Source organism: Macrobrachium rosenbergii, chromosome 9, assembly GCF_040412425.1.
Source record: "Macrobrachium rosenbergii isolate ZJJX-2024 chromosome 9, ASM4041242v1, whole genome shotgun sequence".
Classification (NCBI taxonomy): Eukaryota; Metazoa; Arthropoda; class Malacostraca; order Decapoda; family Palaemonidae; genus Macrobrachium; species Macrobrachium rosenbergii.
The window spans coordinates 59837999-59855324 of record NC_089749.1 but is presented as its reverse complement, the minus strand read 5'-3'; the positions used below and the strand labels follow the sequence as shown (position 1 = coordinate 59855324).

Sequence of the window (17326 nt, the reverse complement as noted above, 5' to 3'; positions counted from 1 at the left end):
AAAGAGAAATCCCAAGTTTTCCAACACAATTCTTGACATGATTCAGTTCATAAAAATTAGCATTATCATGGAAGAGCCTACGGCACCATATAAGCTAACGCCTTTACTGATGATGGAATGGAAAGAAATATAAAATTAAAGGCTAAAGGCCACGCCCTGGGACCTATGAAGTCATTCAGTGCTGAAAGGGAAACAGAAAGTAAACAGGTTTTACTAGTGTAACAGGAGGGAAACCTCGCAGTTGCACTATGAAACAATTGTTAGCAGAGGGTGGAAAGTATGGACAAAAGTGAATAGGAACGGAGTTACGGTACACCGAGTGAAAGAGGTTCCAGCTAGGGACCGAAGGGATGTTGCAAAGACCCTCAAGCATTGTCAACAGGTTTCAGTGATGATGTTTACATTGCAAAAGCAACAGCCACTGGAACTTGATAACACGAATGGGAGAAACCCTCAGTCATAAGCCAAGCTTTGGGGCAAACTACAACGCAGAGCTTTTGTCTAAAGACAAGTTTGTAGTAGGGCGAGTTTTGTTCTGGAAGACATCATCTTGTAAATAGATTTAAAGTGGTGGTTTTGCAAGAATGCATAACTGTGATATACACTGCCTTCAGCTCCTCCAATGGCCTTGAAGGGTTTAGACTTGACAAAGTAGCAATCTGCTTTGTGTCAACTTTCTGGTACAAGTGCTGAAAATATGGCAGCTCACTGTTATAAAGCTGGCACCAGAGCTATGAGACCACTGATGGCTGAGGGAAGTACACTTTTAGGAGAAAATACAATCAAATTCAGGTCCCTCTTGAAATCCTGGCAGTAAAACTAAGCTCTTAATAGAAGTCTGTTTTGAAAGTCATCTGTTTCAGAGATAATGCCTCAGAGCAGGTAGAGATGAATATCACAGCACTTAACAGTACGTCAGGCATTGCCAAATGAAATGTTTGCAATCAAAGGCTACTGCAAAGATTATTATATCAACACAATTAAATTAAAAGCTATGCAATCAATGAAGACTCTGGAAATGGAAGCATCGTAAAATGTCCAAGTTGTATAATCTTTTGTACTGTGCTGCTTTACTTCCAGGGTAAAAATGCCCTGTAGACCAAGTCCATTTTACTCTTAAAAAGAAAAATGTAGCGTTTGCTTAGCTACAAGACTGAAAAAAGAAACCAACTTCATCAACAGATTTTGTGACGGCACTATAAGTCAAACACAATCTATAAATCCAGTAATACAGCAGAGCAGTACTGACAAGAATCTTCTAGATGTTCTCACAAAGACTCCACTCTAGGAAGCTACACATCAAGATCTGCTCAAAAGTCATGAGCCAATTCTCAAAAGGGGCACACAAGATATTAAAAACATTGGGGCTTGCACAAAGTAACCATATTAAAAGAGGCTATGTCAATATAATGGAACAATGAACCGCAAGGAAATATAAACAGAAAATGGACAATCACAAGAGAATTTATCAGATTTCCAACTCCAAGAAAAAACCTATGCATAAATGTGAATACTGTAACGCTAATGAAACTCAACAAACATGTCTTTCTCCACCAGAAAAGTTCTCATGATTCTACACATATAGCCTGGTTTTGTGGTGGAAATCTGCAATGCTATTATGCACGGTGACACCAACATCCCCTACTTGATCATTACAAAACCTTCAAAAGAAACTTTTCTAACCAACAGTTTTAGACCAGCAAAAAAGGCAGTGAAAAGCAGGTCTGTATTTGTATGGACACTTTGACATTTACAAGGAAAAGAAAATAATCTAAATACAGAACAGTATGAAGGGTGGAAAAATGAGAGAGAATAAGACAGAGAATATATATGGGTTTGCAAAACACACAATAACATTTATTCGAAATAAGAGATATTACTTAACATTAGAAACAAAAATAAAACAAATGCACACGACATACAAAAACTTTTTTTGCAATGTCAAAATGAACTCATTCTTTCTTTTTAAACATGTTCCGAAAAGACGAATAAACGACTCAAATAAACAGTAATCACTTATGAAATGTTCTTAAACTGGATAGAAAATGTACATAATATAATTATAATAAAAGTTCACATCATACAGCCGTATTAAGTATTTTGGCCTTTAATGCCCTCTATCTTATTTTTCCGAGTCACATAAAAAAACCCTAAGAAAATGTTAGGTATGATATCTGTCCAATTTAGTTTTTGTGAGATCTAAACATTTTTATAATTGTATTGCAGAGTTAAATTCACTTTTCCATTTCAAACATTTTTCAAAGACCTATAGGAAACAGCCCCGAGTTCTGGAGGCTTATCAGAATCAATATTTCGTCCCTAGTTCGACGACCTGCCGTAAGCCATTTTTGCACCATTCTGAGAAAATTGGCTTTAAAGATTTTGATATTAAGCAGAGCTTCTAATTAGCTCACCTTTTGAGGCAATTTGGTTTGAAAATGTGACAACACAGGCAGATGAAGTTTTGACATGTTATAGAGTAACAAAATCTGAGACACTCTGGCTGGAAAACTCAAAAACTTAACAAAAATTGGATACGCCAGTTCACCAAAACAGGGACAAATTGTCAATTTAGTTCTGTGACAGGAAAATCAACATCAGACAATCTATACAAAATAATCTGTAGCCTATGAGAGTACCAAGCAAAATTGACACTTACAACATTCATGGACCTCATAGTGTATCTGACAAAGTATTAAGAAAAATAATAGGTACCAGGCCTCTTGTAAAGGTGAGGACAATGTAAAATAACAGAGGATCTTTAGTGAAATCAGTAACAGGTAGAGTACAGTATATCAGAGGACTTTTGAGATATAAGTTGGACTCTATCAAGGATCAGCAATCAATCAGTTCTTTACTTCTAAATTAAAAGTCCTGGCAGATGCTACAAAGGCATACACGACAGAAGGCACCTGAGAGCTGTTATACAGGACCTGGTGTCGACATCAGAGACAGACAGATGAAGAGGTCTAAGCAGTGTTCAAAAGTTGTAAAAAAATGGAAGAGAGATAAATGAAATCAGTATCAGTAAAACCAGTCTCAAGGTGAATGGAATTATTATTATTATTATTATTATTATTATTCAGAAGACAACCCCTATTCATAAGGAACAAGCCTACAGGTGGCCAATGACATGAAATTCAAGCTTCCAAGGAATATTATGGTGTTCATTTGAAAGGGATCACAGAAAGTAATAGGAAATGCAGAAAGACGAGAGAAGTTGCCGGAAAAGAAAAAATTAACAAATTAATAAATAAACAGATACAAATGTAAGTTATAAAATACAAAAACTGCTTTCAGGCAGTAGGTTATGTGGGAGAGGTTCAGCAGGGAACAAAATAACATGAATCAAGTCTAACTGGAAAACTTCTACAAGCAATATTTTGGAGCGACGAGATTCAAAATAGACTAGACCACAATGTTACGAGAAGCAGAACGGTTAGTACAAAAATTATTATTATTATTATTATTATTATTATTATTATTATTATTATTATTATTATTATTATTATTATTCAGAAGATGAACCCTACTCATTTGGAACAAGCCCACAGGGACCATTTATTTGAAATTCAACCTTCCAAAGAATATGGTGCTCATTAGGAAGTAAGAGAAGATAAAGGAAAATGCAGAAAGAAGAGATCTCACTTATTAAAAAGAAAATAACAAATCAATAATAGATAAAAATGTATTAAAATGCAACGAGAATAGCATTAGGGTAGTCATGCATTGCATCTTCACTTGAACTTTTGAAGTTCCAATTGCATGACATCCTCAGGGAGACCTGGAAATGACAAACAGGCTGGAGGAAAGGCAAGACACATGAACACCAAAAACATTTGGGAATTCAGACGTGCATGGAAAAAACTCCATACGAATCTTAAACCTGTACACCAGAAACTAAGCAAAAGTCAAGATGACACTAAAAGGTCATACTGACGATGAAATAGAGGTTCAGAACACACACAACCACCACAAGATCAAGCGTAAATCCTTCAGTGGTCTTATGCAAAACATAATTAATGAGAGAGAGAGAGAGAGAGAGAGAGAGAGAGAGAGAGAGAGAGAGAGAGAGAGAGAGAGAGAATGCTTTATCCTTCAGTGGTCCTATGCAAGACCAAGTTAAAGAGAGAGAGAGGGAATGCTTTACCCTTCAATAGTTCTATGCAAAACCTAGAGAGAGAGAGAGAGAGAGAGAGAGAGAAATAATTAATGATAAGAGAATGTACAATTAAAAAAACAAAAAGGTCATCTGTTATTCTAAGGCTATGAACCTAAATTATTCCATAATTAAACTTCAGAAAATCTTTACATGGAACAAAAAAAGATGCTAAAAATGGGAAACTTAAACTGCAAATAAAAAAAATTAAAAAACATGAAAGTTACCAAAAATAATATAAATTTTCATAATAAAACTTATTATTTGGATACTTAGCTACTGTTAAAATTATCTTACATCTCCGCGTTGATAGGCGAGTCAGCTGTGATTGTACTGTAATTGAGCGTGATTATTCTGACAAAATCCCCAGTGAGGCCATGTTTCTTAACAAAGAAAACCCTTACCAATTAGGTAGCTTCCTTCAGGCCTAAAATTCTTCTAGAAGCAAGTGCCTATTCATCTTCTAACAGAAAAGCCCCCAAATTCAAGTAGCCTATCATCCCCACAACATTGGATAAGAATGAGGAGGAGTTAGGGAAGTGTACTGAAAATCATATTGCACAGAGACTGAGCCAGGTGAAGCAACAGATCCTTGGCCTTTGGCATAATGTTGAGAGTTGGCCAACTTGAACCAGTCGACTTAGAGGAAAAGATTTCTTGCTCCTAAAACTCAACCCCCATCCACCTATGGTCAATGAATTCCTTGTGAATACTTATAAGAGGCACTACACAAGCCAAACAAAGCGCTTTGAACAGCAATACCTCCTCTGTAAATACACAAAGAACGAACTTGGGCGATTGAGGATGCACAGGTATGATAAAACTGTCTCCTGCACGTCCACCAAAACATCTGATCATTCTTTTGGAAAACCACTAAAACCATGCTGGAAAAACAAAAGCATGGGGACAGACATGTAAAATCATTCAGTCTCAATGTGTCCAACAATGGTCGCCAATCTCCAGTTGCTTTTGGAGCAAGGAAAAAGTCAAGAGGTAAAATCCCAGTGAATTACTGCCTGGTCTATTTCTTTCTCTGTAATTACAACCTCCTACAAAAGAAAGAAAGACTTCTTCTGGAGAAGACAGAAGAACAGCTATAGGAGACAAAACCAGTGAAGGGTAACCTAAAAGCAATCATAACTCTCCCTTACTGCCTCCACCACGTAAGGACTGCTCCTAAGTTTCTCAAGCATGCCAGGAGGCTTGCAATTGGCCATCTACCAAAACCTGAGGGCTGAACTTATCCTCAACCTCAAGAGGTATAACGTAAAACTTGCACCAATATATATATCACCTTAACCTGTGCAGCATAAGCCTTTACTATAGATAGGAGCATAAGTGCTCTCATTTCTTCCAAACCAAGTAGTATAAGCATGAGAACATTAGCCTGTAGCAACGGAAACAAGTTAAAAATTAACACTCCTCCTCACTAAACTCCCGCTGGCACCAAAAACTCCCCAAGCTGGTGCCAAAAAAACCCTAAGCTGCAGCCTCAACCTCTCTAAGCTGATACAGAGAAGAGGCAAATACTGAGCAAAAGTTCAATAAACTTCAACAATCTAAATTGACACTCCGATTCAGTATAACCAAAACACTTGTCAGTCTCGAGTTCGTCTCTTCACAGAAAAGAGAAAAGAAAACCGAATCTTCTATCGAAGACAGTTTAAGCGCCTGTATTGCATGAGTCAGTGCTCCACAACTTCCATAAAACCAGCGGCAGACCTAAAGGGAGCTTTGTGCGCCCGAGTACGAGAAAATTTACGAAACGCACTCTAATTGAAGGAGAAAGCTTGGGATCTCTTTCTCCAAATACTTAGAGGACGTCAATATACTAGAAGATAACCGAGACCTATTCTCTTTGTGGTCTCTTTCCTCAACTAAATGAGAATACAGTGAAGCGCAACGCTCCAGCAAACGCCGATCAAACTGAAGGAGATCCTACGATTCAAACTCTTCTTCCGCCAGAGGTCAACAGGAGGAGACAGCTGTCTCCTAGCAATACCTAGCAACAGGAGACAACAGCAGCTGAGCACCTGTATCGCATCCACAACTCGATGAAAGGTAGACAGGAAAACATTTCATCGATAGCTAGGAAAACAGTCAAAGCGACTCAGCTGAGTGAAAGAAAACATGGTGCCAAATGAAATGGGAAAGTTGGGAGGCCACGGGGTGGGGGGGGTGGAGTTACGACACCCCGCCTCGTCCAAAAGTGAGTCAACAGACTTAAAAGCATTCTCATACGACACATCCTTAGAAAGCTGTGTAGCTAAAATGATATCTAGCTTGGAAACAACAGAAGATACTGTAACGTGGTAGATTTAGAAGGAAAAACACTAACTTAAGCAAAATGTCCTTCAAAAATCCCTACTTCCTAACATCTATTCTGAAGACCACACTTAAAACCATTGCAGCAGACGTAAACAGTGTGTACCTCCTAAAGATCAACATTCTGCTAACACAGTAATCACTCCTACAGAACCTGACGTTCTTAGCCTTGATTCCAGTGGAGGCATCCTAGGAAAAATAAATGTACAGTACTGTGATGGCAGCAGAAAGCCACGAAATACCAACAAGCACCTATACTCAATGGGGTTAAGGAGAATTCTGACAAAAGCTTAAACATTCGTAAAAAACCTGATGGAGAACAGGTGAACTAGACAGTCATCCGGGGAGCCATTCGATCTTTTGTTTGAATGCCGACTCACCTACCTGCGCGGAGGTGTAAGCTAACTTTAACAGTAGGTAAGACTCATCTCAAATAATCTTTAGTCTCACACAAAACCAAATACTTCTACGATACAGCAGTTAACTTGTAATGATCTAGCCAAAAAAAGCGATAAACCTATACACAGAGCATTTTCAGGTCGTTGACAAAAGATTTCCAAAGTTCCTGTGTCCATGGCAGTAGCTGAGGAAAATAGAAGATCACAACTTCGTTTTGTTTGACAGAATCCATGATGACTATTGCTCTTGTTTGAGTCTAGTGCTCCATTTGTTTTTTCAAAGTATTCCATCAAAATACAGTTGACTAATTTGAGATCAATTCTCATTTCTGAAAGGAAAAATATGGCATTAAAATTAAATTCACCAAACAAAAGTTTTACAGTTATTTTTGGTATATAGTTTAACCAGATTATTGAGTTGAAATCTTTAACTTTGACTTGACTAAAAAATATTTGCTCTTATGCAGAAGTATTTTATCTCATCCGGGGAAACAAAGTAAATTAAAATGGACAAACAAAAATTACTTTTACCAGAAATCACCAGAAAAGCCAAGAGTCATGTAGGAAGGTCCAAGAAAAGGAGACATAAAAGTGTGGAATTATGACGACAATAAGGAGGGTGAACAAATGAAAATATATTCAAAATGGGGAATTTACCTCATTATTACCATAGTTGGAAAAATTATACTGCCTCCTACAAAATCATCCCAAGTTCCTGGCGTGCTGTAAACGATGGACCATTTGACCATTTCTCCAATGTTTCCTTGCTGAAAGGAGAAATATGGCATTAAAATTAAGTTCATCAAACACATGTATGAGATCAAAGCAGAAAAAATGATGCATAAAACCTTCAAGGACAAAGCTACAGGTGCAAATGCCATACTTGTCTCCCTGCCTAAATTTCAAATTAGGAAAGCCAAAACCAATCAGTGTGAACGGTTCTCAAATAAACATTCAAGACTTTAGGCAAAAACCTTTCCAAGACAGGGAGGTCCAAATCTCTTCCACAAACACTAGTCTTATGACTGCCTTTAGAATATAGATGTGGACACCAAGTGAAAGTAAGATATTTATGGGCACCAAGTGTGAAAGCTTTATTTCATTTTGAATAGTTTCAAATTCATTTTAAATACTTTTACTTTTACCTATGACAAAGAGCTTCCAAGTGCAGATGTAGTTCAATATACGTTTGCAATCCCTATTCAAATGGTTTCTCACATAACATTTGTGGTCGTAAGCATTGTGGAAGTACCTTATAGCTACATTACATAGTTTTAGATTCATATGAGTCAGTAGTGTCAAGAGACACAGAAATCAGATCAATTTCAGACTTCTTTCCCACAAACCAAATTACTTTCTCACGATGAGATAAGGACTGAAAATTAATTTCTACGATCTTTGCAGTGTACTTGATGGTAGGTAGGGCAACCTTTCACAATCACCAAAACCTGTTCCTCCCTCATCCTGGTTTCCGTTGTGAAATGCACAAGAACACAATAAAGATCCTCTTGCACTCAAAAGCAAACAGTTTCTAGAAGTGTCAACACAAATACAAGCACTATCTGAATCACACAATTCCAGTACAACACAGACACTCAATAAGTAATGTAAATTACATTTACACTGAAAAACAAACACTAAATCTACTAAAAAATCAAACCAATGGAAATTATTAGAAAGCAGATCTTGGTGCAGAATGCCCAGTGAACTCCTCTAGCCAGTAGGGCAAGGGAGTTCCCCAGAAAAAGGAAATGTCAAACACCTGTTCTGGAAGCTGTTCAAAACTTGGTTTTTCCTCTTTAACTACAAATTTAGGAAAGGAAAGGAATATAAAATTAAGGCCAAATGCCAAGTGCAGGGGTCTATAAGGTCATTTAGCTCTGAAAGGGAAATTGAGAGTGAAAAGGTTTTACAGGTGTAACAGGAGGAAAACCTTGCAGCTGCAACTGTTAGGAGAAGGTGGAAAGTATGATGGAAGAGAATATGAATGGAGGTACAGTAAAAGGAATGGAAGGGGTTGCAGCTAGGGGCTGAAGGGACGCTGCAAAGAACCTAAAGCAATGCCTACTATGCACTTCATGTGGTGACTGACAGCAGGGATGCAAACTTAGGCATAAGTAAAAGAGCCTGCAATGTGTACGAGCAAACCCTATCTATCATACGTCTGCCTGGAAAGTGTGGACACTTAAACCAGCCGCATAAATGGAAAACACAAGAGCTGAATGTACACTTAACACCTTTGGTTTGTAAAATACCAAATGTTACTGAAGCTTGCAACAAATATTATCAGACTAGTGTACATAGCAGTCAGCTACAATAGAGCCCAGAAGACAAATAGCATAAAAAGCAAACACACCAACTGCATGACGACAATGAAGTCCTTGGAACCACTAGATAAAATGAAATAAATAAAATAGAACACTACATCCTATGTGAGCCACCTTGTTTTTCATATACAGCAACAGAAAACAATATTCCTAACACATGTATAACCCCTTTACAAAACTGGACAAAAAGCAGTACACTCTTCCAACAAATTCAATCAAACTGCTCATATAATGCCACGTTGCATATTAATACAGTAGTGTGGTAAATTTTTCTTTTAACCTTCTAGGACAGCTGATGAATTAAATTTGTTATCCAAACTTATGTGCTGATTTGCTTAGGACATATTACTGCATTTGTTCACACATACAGGCTCTCTTGTAAGCTGTTTGTTAGACCAAGACAAACACAATTATGTTACAGTATTTCCCATATCATGGAAAATGATGTGAAGCAGATACCTAGAGAGTGAATGGAATGGAATATAAAATTTAGGCCAAAAGACAAGCGCTGGGACCTATAAAGTCATTCAGCGCTGAAAGTAATATTGAGAGTACTCCTCGCAAATGATACAGTTTCACAATACACTGACCACCAACCAGTCAGATTCCTCCTTTCTCATGGGACTGGCCAGAAGTTCTTTCTTAAATGAAACGGGTTAAAGGTGCACATGGCTTGCAGTCATGTTGGAAGAATAGAACAGAATACAATAGAATAAAGAATCTAGGCCAAGGGCCAAGCACTGGGACATATGTGGTCCTTCGGCACTGAAACAGAAATTGGCAGTAAAAAGGTTTGAACCTAGCAGTTGCACTATGAATCAATTATTGAGAGATGGTGTAGTCAGATGGAAGAAAGAGAATAAGAACGAAGGTACAGTGAAAGGAATTAAAGGGGTTGCTTCTAGGGGCCGAAGGGAGGCTGCAAAGAATCTTAAGACCTACTGTGCACCACATGAAGTGCACTGACAGTACTACCCCCTTCCAGGGGCCATGTTGGAAGATAGGAAGTGAACAGATGGAAAATGAATGATGGGAAAAGAGCAATGATACACAATTATAGTCCTCTTAATCAGATACAAATGTCTGGGCAGCTATTACCCATACTGCAGGACATGAAAAGGCACGATATACAATGACCATGACTCTTCTGGTATGTGGAAAAAAACACAAAAAATCTAAAATTATCAGAAATCACCAGAAAGGACAATAGGCATTTAAGGTGGTCCACAAAAAGCTGACATAAAAATGTGGAATTACGAAGACAACAACAAAAGTGAATAAACATAAACAAGGAGGGAAATGGAAGCTACACAGCTGAAGTAGTTAAAGCAGCTGAGCCATACTAAAAGACATCAAGACATCTCTGGTACTAACTAACTTGAGCCGCAATTGTTTGCAACCCAGGAAGTGCGAGTGAAGTGAATTTCTCATGGTAACTGAGCTCCACAATATGACACCCTGGAAGTAAAACAGTGACCAGAATGAATGATGATAATCCTTAAGTAGTTCAGCCTGACTAATAAGTACCATCTTGTGAAAGTCTGTCTTCAAGCATTTGTGTTTAAATGTAGGGTGATTATTGCAGCATAAAATTCTCAAGGGGAAAAATCATAACCTACATAACCGTCCATGCCTAACCCCATGTGGATTATCCCTTACACAACACCAAAACTTTTCCATTCTGTCAGTTCAGGATGTCTCTTCATTCCTAATTACAAATCAGACTTACCAAATATCCAGCAGCATAGTCTGGAAGCTCCCTGTTAATCACCATGCGGATGACGTAAGTGCTACCATATATGCTGGAGTATGAGGCGACCTTTTAACCTTAAAAAGCCTCCCCAAAATGAGGGTCATCTTATATGCCGAGTATAAAAAGCAAATCTTAAATCCTGCAAAGATTTTTAATGATAGGATAACCCTGAGGTGTTGTGTCAATAGTTAACTACCGTCACAACTATCGACACTGTAAACAAAACTCCTGTAATAACGGTAAAAACCGTACGTAATTCAAGTGAATCACTGGCGACACAACTATCGATACTGTAAACAAAACAAACGTATTTATTACAGTAATTACCGTATGTGATTACCATAACTAGACGTTAGGATGACCGAGCTCTCATCTTGTTACTAGCTTTATCCAGAGTACCATTACTCAAATACAGTTATCACAAGACCTCATCATGGCCACACCAGCTATCGGTAAAAGAGGAGGAAGTATGAAGCTTCGTTCAAGTTAAAAGCAGTAAACTTTGCAAAGGAAGAAGAAGAAGCAGAAATTGACATGCCATCAGATTCGGAATTTGATCCGTACAATGATTTCCTTACAAATATATCACAAGATATCATCAACGAACTTACAATATCAGATGATGAACAAGATAATGAATTTGTAGGATTTTAATTGTTTAAAAATGTTTTCAAAATGTTTTAATCATTGCAAATATTATCCTTTATATACACTGTACCAGTATTTTTTTTTTTAAATAACCTTACAATTGCTTATGCTTACGTCAGTTGATAGTGTTATTTAATTTAATAAACTGGGGGTCATCTTATACGGCGGACATGCCACTAACCCTACATTTTTACCTGAAAAATGAGAGTCGTCTTATATGCAGAGTCGCCTTTTACGCTGGCATATACGGTATATTAACTGCTCTTCTTGGACTGCTCACCCATCTGTTGAAAAAAAGGGAAAACTAAGGTCACTCAAATAATTTTCTTTTAAGAAGACTGCTCACCCATCTGTTGAAAAAAGGGAAAAACTAAGGTCACTCAAAATTTTTTTTTCTTAAATACTTTGAGCAGTTTTCACAATGTTACTGATGCTATCTAGCTGATATATATTATAGCCATTACACATCTTAACTTTTAAGGGTAATAAACACCGTATGGATCTTCAGAAAACTACAAAACCTTAAATGAAAGACATTTCTTGAACATCTGATTCAATCTTTTACAACTATACAAAGCATGAACTTGAAACTGGAAGATTAACCATTACAACACTCAATACACCACATACAATGAAGTTTCAAATTGACGAAGTCTCTCTCGTTCCCACATCATCATCGTGTGTTTAGAATCTTCACAAGGACTCTCTTGTGTCCACTGGGATGACCCAGAGTTTCTGGACAAGATTGGGATTCAGGGAATTAGGTGCTTAATACTGAAGGCACTGAAAAGGCCTATAACTTGTTCACTAACACATCAACAATGAGGGGCAGGGGGCCACTGATAGGAACCGTAAATTGGGGGAGCCCTTTAACCAGGTAGAAAAGTAGGTGTGAGACACATCAAGCATCTTAATGGGGAAGCAGAGAGAGAGAGAGAGAGAGAGAGAGAGAGAGAGAGAGAGAGAGAGAGAGAGAGAGAGAGAGAGAGAGAGAGAGAGAGAGAGAATATTTTAAACAAGTGTCAAAGGTCTAGCATTAAAATCCTTAGCCTTGGCAGAGCCATCCAAAAACAGTTTGCCGTGAAGAAAAACCATTATTATCTTATTTAGTAATACAAAACAATTATAAAACCTCTGCTACTCATGAAACTAAGACTAAACAGCATTTCTTTAATGTTTTTGCTGGTGGCTGTAATCAGATATCTTTAAAATAAAATGTCCTTTACCGTATCTGTACAAATGGGGACAGGCCTTGTGTTTATCTAATAATATCCGTGGGTCAGCCATCTGGCTAAATCAAGTATGATACAAAATGACTTGAGGAAAAATATTACATTATGAACAGCATGATTCAATGATGACTGAACCACTAAAAAAGCCATAAAGCTTAAGAAAAAATATTGGTGAACAGCATGATTCAATTATGAAAGCACACAGCTTATTGGCAAGCTGCCACAGCCTGCACACTCTCCTTTAATACCAGAGGTGTTGATCCACACTTAAATTTCCCACTTATAAAAGGATATACTTAAAGAAAATTTGTATAAGTCAAAGACATTCCATTCCTAAATAGACTGACTGTCAATCAATTAAATTTCTCTCTCTAGTACCTAACAGATATATTGGTCTAGTCATAACAGCCACAGCTTTGCAAGTTTTGCCTGGAATTTAAAAAGCTGTTGATCCAAACTTAAATTTCACTCTTACAAAAAGGGTGGACAGTACCTTAAAAAATATTTGTAGTAAGTCAAAATAAATCCAGTTCCTCAAAAGATTGACCACCAATCAAAAGTTCTTCTGATTTTGCAGATACTGCAAATGGAAGCCCCTAAATACAAAAGAATTGCAAGAATCAGCTGGAAAAAGGAAAAATAAGTTGACAAACCATATTGGAAGGGAGGAAACTCCATTAAAAAAAAAAAAAACACAGAAAACAAGAAGTTTTACATTTTAAATATTCCTGTACTTACTAAATCTTTATATGAATGTCTGGACTTCTATCCAGTTCCCAAACAATGCAAAGGCAAAAGGTATGATATTCAATGACCTTGATTCTTCTGATATGGGGAAATTTACTTTAATATTTACTGAAAAAATATAAATAAAAATTAAACAATCAAATCACCAGAAAGGCTAACAGTCAAGTAAAAAGGCAAAAAAAAGCTGAATAATTATGAAAATTATGCAGACAAAAACCAGGGTGAAGGTATATAAAAAAATATGTGCAAAAATAAACCCCAAAATGATCATAATTACCATTAATGGAATGGACGCCATTGCCTCATTCAAACCTGTCCTGGGATGCCAGTGACAAGTGCCAAAGCATATAAAGTGATGAAACAACACGCCAGAACGGACTAACAGTCCTGGGAACCAGTGCAAAACTGTGACCAGTACTGAACACAGCTACAGACTAACTGTCCTGGGATACCAGTGCAAGTACTGTACCAGTGCTGAACACAACTATAGGACCCCTTTCTCTCATTTCTGAAAGGAATATTACGTTAAAATAAAGTTCACCAAACATGTGTCACCGATGCAGAAAAATCAATACCTTAAAATATATACAAAGGTCCTACAAACTCTATATTTCTGCCTGGGTGTCTAGTTAGATCAGAATACCCAAGTGGTGTGAACAGTTATTGATACTTGTGCATCTAAACTTAGGACACAATAAGGGATCGAATTCTACTATAAGAGAAGGAAGTAGTAGAGTCAGAGTCTCTTACGTAGTTTACATAGAATTCAATACTAAACATGGTTTCAATATTACGATACTCATACGTAGCAATATTAAGCAATAATGGAGATCTGAACACGCCCACCCTACGATATCTGAAGCGTCATTTAACCCTTTTTTTAATATCTGGCTTCATTATACAATATTAATATAACTCAATTTGCTTCATTATGATTAAATGTGTAGGTAAATGTTGATAAAGGGTCCAGATTTGGTGGATAACAACCCCCCTCCCCCCTGCAAACAGACCTGGCTATACACCCTTCATGTAATAAGTATTTTAATGTCTGGCTTTGCTATACAATGTTGATTAAGCACCTGAGCATAATTATGATTAACGTTGTTAATATATGTCCAAACTTAACGTTCCCCATCAAACATGCCTGGCTACACACTTTTAATGTAATGACATGCATTCCAATACACATATGTTGCAATGGGTTATGTACACAAAGAATACGATATTGATACAACACCTTTTGCCCCAAATATGTTGGCAAGGGTTCCAATTTAGTGGAAAACCAACATACCCCTCCCCCTCCAACATGCCTGGATACACACTTTTAATGTAATGACAAGTATTCCAGTACCACATATGTTGCAATGGGTTACGTACACGGACAAAGAATACGATATTGATACAACACCTTTTGCTTAATTATGATAAAATATGTTGGCAGAGGTCTAAATTTAGTGGAAAACCAACATACCCCCTCCCCCTCCAACATGCCTGGATACACACTTTTAATGTAATGACGTGTATTCCAATACCAAATATATTGCAATGGGTTACGTACACGGACAAAGAATACGATAATGATACAACACCTTTTGCTTAATTATGATAAAATTATCGGCAGAGGTCCAGATTTGGTGGAAAATAACCCCCTCCCCCTACCCAACCCTTCCCAACTGGAAAAACAACCCCAACCACCTTTCCAACAGAACTGGCTGGCTACAAGACAGCATTTTCTCTTACCTACAAACGAGAAATTACATGCCAGTATCCACTTGTAATGGAAGGACAAGTATTGCAATACGACCCAATACGTTGCAATAAGTACGTAAACGAAAAAAGGGTTGAATATACAGTTGACCAATGTAAAATACAGAGAAAATCATACCTATTCTCTAATAATATCCTGATAATGATGAGAGAGAGAGAGAGAGAGAGAGAGAGAGAGAGAGAGAGAGAGAGAGAGAGAGAGAGAGAGAGAGAGAGAGAGCGTTCTCTCTATCTACACAAGCCTTCAGTGATTCACAACAATTATATGTTAAAGTTTTCCAGTTCAAACAAAAAATGCCAGCGAGAGTTTGCTAAATCTAGGACGATACGAAAGCATTTCTCTTCAAGTAATATAAAAACACACTTATAAAATTCACTAGTTACCGGGAAATGGCTGGTAATAACACGGCACCTTCGGATAACTGGAAAAAATCGATACATTTGGATAACCTGTATCACATGTCACAGAAATTCATTTAGTTTAGCCCACCAGCTACGTACGATAAGTCCAGCTCTCAATTGTGATATTCGAGTCAAGTGATAACGCTTAAATGAGCTACTTTTTACTATAATATGTATTCGACAGTCAACCCCATCATTTCAATACGACTAACAATATGGGTACCGAGAACACTAATTTTTACTAATATAACCGGTAATAATAAGCTTTCTTTCATAACCATTCAACTGTTGATTCCCGAATTCCAAATTTACCACGATGCTCTTAAAACAATATATAACAATAATAACAATATATAAAAAAAAAAAGGCAATATATACAAGAGTTTATATAGCAAGAATGTTCACAGTTTTGCAGTTTAAAAGTGCCACAAAATCAAAAAGGCTTTTTTTGATATTGATCACAATACAGATCACAATACATATGAGTTGCTACAGCCTATAAATACTAGACTGTAATGAGAGATTTCATCAAATGCAGGCCTTAAGGCCCTAACTACGAGAGAGAGAGAGAGAGAGAGAGAGAGTTTTCCGAGAGAGAGAGAGAGAGAGAGAGAGAGAGAGAGAGAGAGGAGAGAGAGAGAGAGAGAGAGGGGCCGATGTTTCTCAGTACGTGAGAGAGAGAGAGAGAGAGAGAGAGAGAGAGAGAGAGAGAGAGAGAGAGAGAGAGAGAGGAGAGGAGATTTTCCGAGGGTTCTCAGAGAGAGAGAGAGAGAGAGAGAGAGAGAGAGAGAGAGAGTTCTCAGACGAGAGAGAGAGAGAGAGAGAGAGACCTAGTACAGGAGGAGCGAGAGAGAGGCAGTCTCTTCAGAGAGAGAGAGAGAGAGAGAGAGAAACTTGAAAGGTGAGAGAGAGGCTTCAAGCTGTCAAACTTGAAACGGCTAATGAAAGACTAAATTGGATAACTTTCTCTTACTTTCTAACAAAAGCTACGCAGACAGGGTTGTATAAATGCAAAGAAAAAAAGAAGCAAAGCGCGCGCGTGCGTGCGTAAATTTCCCACACCTATCAACTAGCGTCCACAGAGAAACTGGTGCAAAAATTTGGACGCAATTCAAGTGTCCTTTCCTGCTTTTGACGGCCGTGTTCGAAAAGCGGCGTCATTACATTACAACAAAAACCTTCAATTAATCATTTAAAAATCTGTCCCGAACCTGAATTAATGGCCATACCTTTAAATAAATTAGCAAATAATAATTGGGTCTCACTATAAACCGTTGTCCACCACTCGGTAAGCAAGCAATTCACCCGTGATCACGGTTGTTCCCCTAATTTAAGCAGTATGTCGCAAATTCGTGACGATAATCCAGCCTGTAATCAGTCTAGTCACCTTGCTCACAGACTAATAGATGAATCAAGTTACGAATTGGCCATATTGATTCAGCAAATACTTGGCCGTTGATTACCAATGTCCCCCAAATTGAAAAACTGTAAATAAACCTTAATTTTTCGTGGATTTCCACCACTAGAATTTTGCTTTTATTCTCAAATATTTGGAGCTGAAATTGGAA

At 37.5% G+C, this 17326-nt stretch overlaps 2 long non-coding RNA genes across 2 annotated transcripts in view; both read right to left on the bottom strand.

Moving 5' to 3' along the window:
• Nucleotides 1-1912: 1912 nt before the first annotated feature.
• Nucleotides 1913-11895, bottom strand: LOC136841885 (uncharacterized). Its single transcript, XR_010854123.1, has 3 exons — nucleotides 11805-11895; nucleotides 7540-7649; nucleotides 1913-7211 (listed from the first exon to the last, which is right to left on the bottom strand). It is a non-coding gene; the product is annotated as an uncharacterized lncRNA (long non-coding RNA).
• A 2132-nt stretch (nucleotides 11896-14027) lies between these two features.
• The window catches only part of LOC136841884 (uncharacterized), a 10248-nt gene continuing 6949 nt past the window's right edge, over nucleotides 14028-17326 (bottom strand). Inside the window, exon 3 of the long non-coding RNA XR_010854122.1 lies at nucleotides 14028-14097. This is a non-coding gene — a long non-coding RNA (uncharacterized lncRNA). The remainder of the gene's footprint in view (nucleotides 14098-17326) is intronic.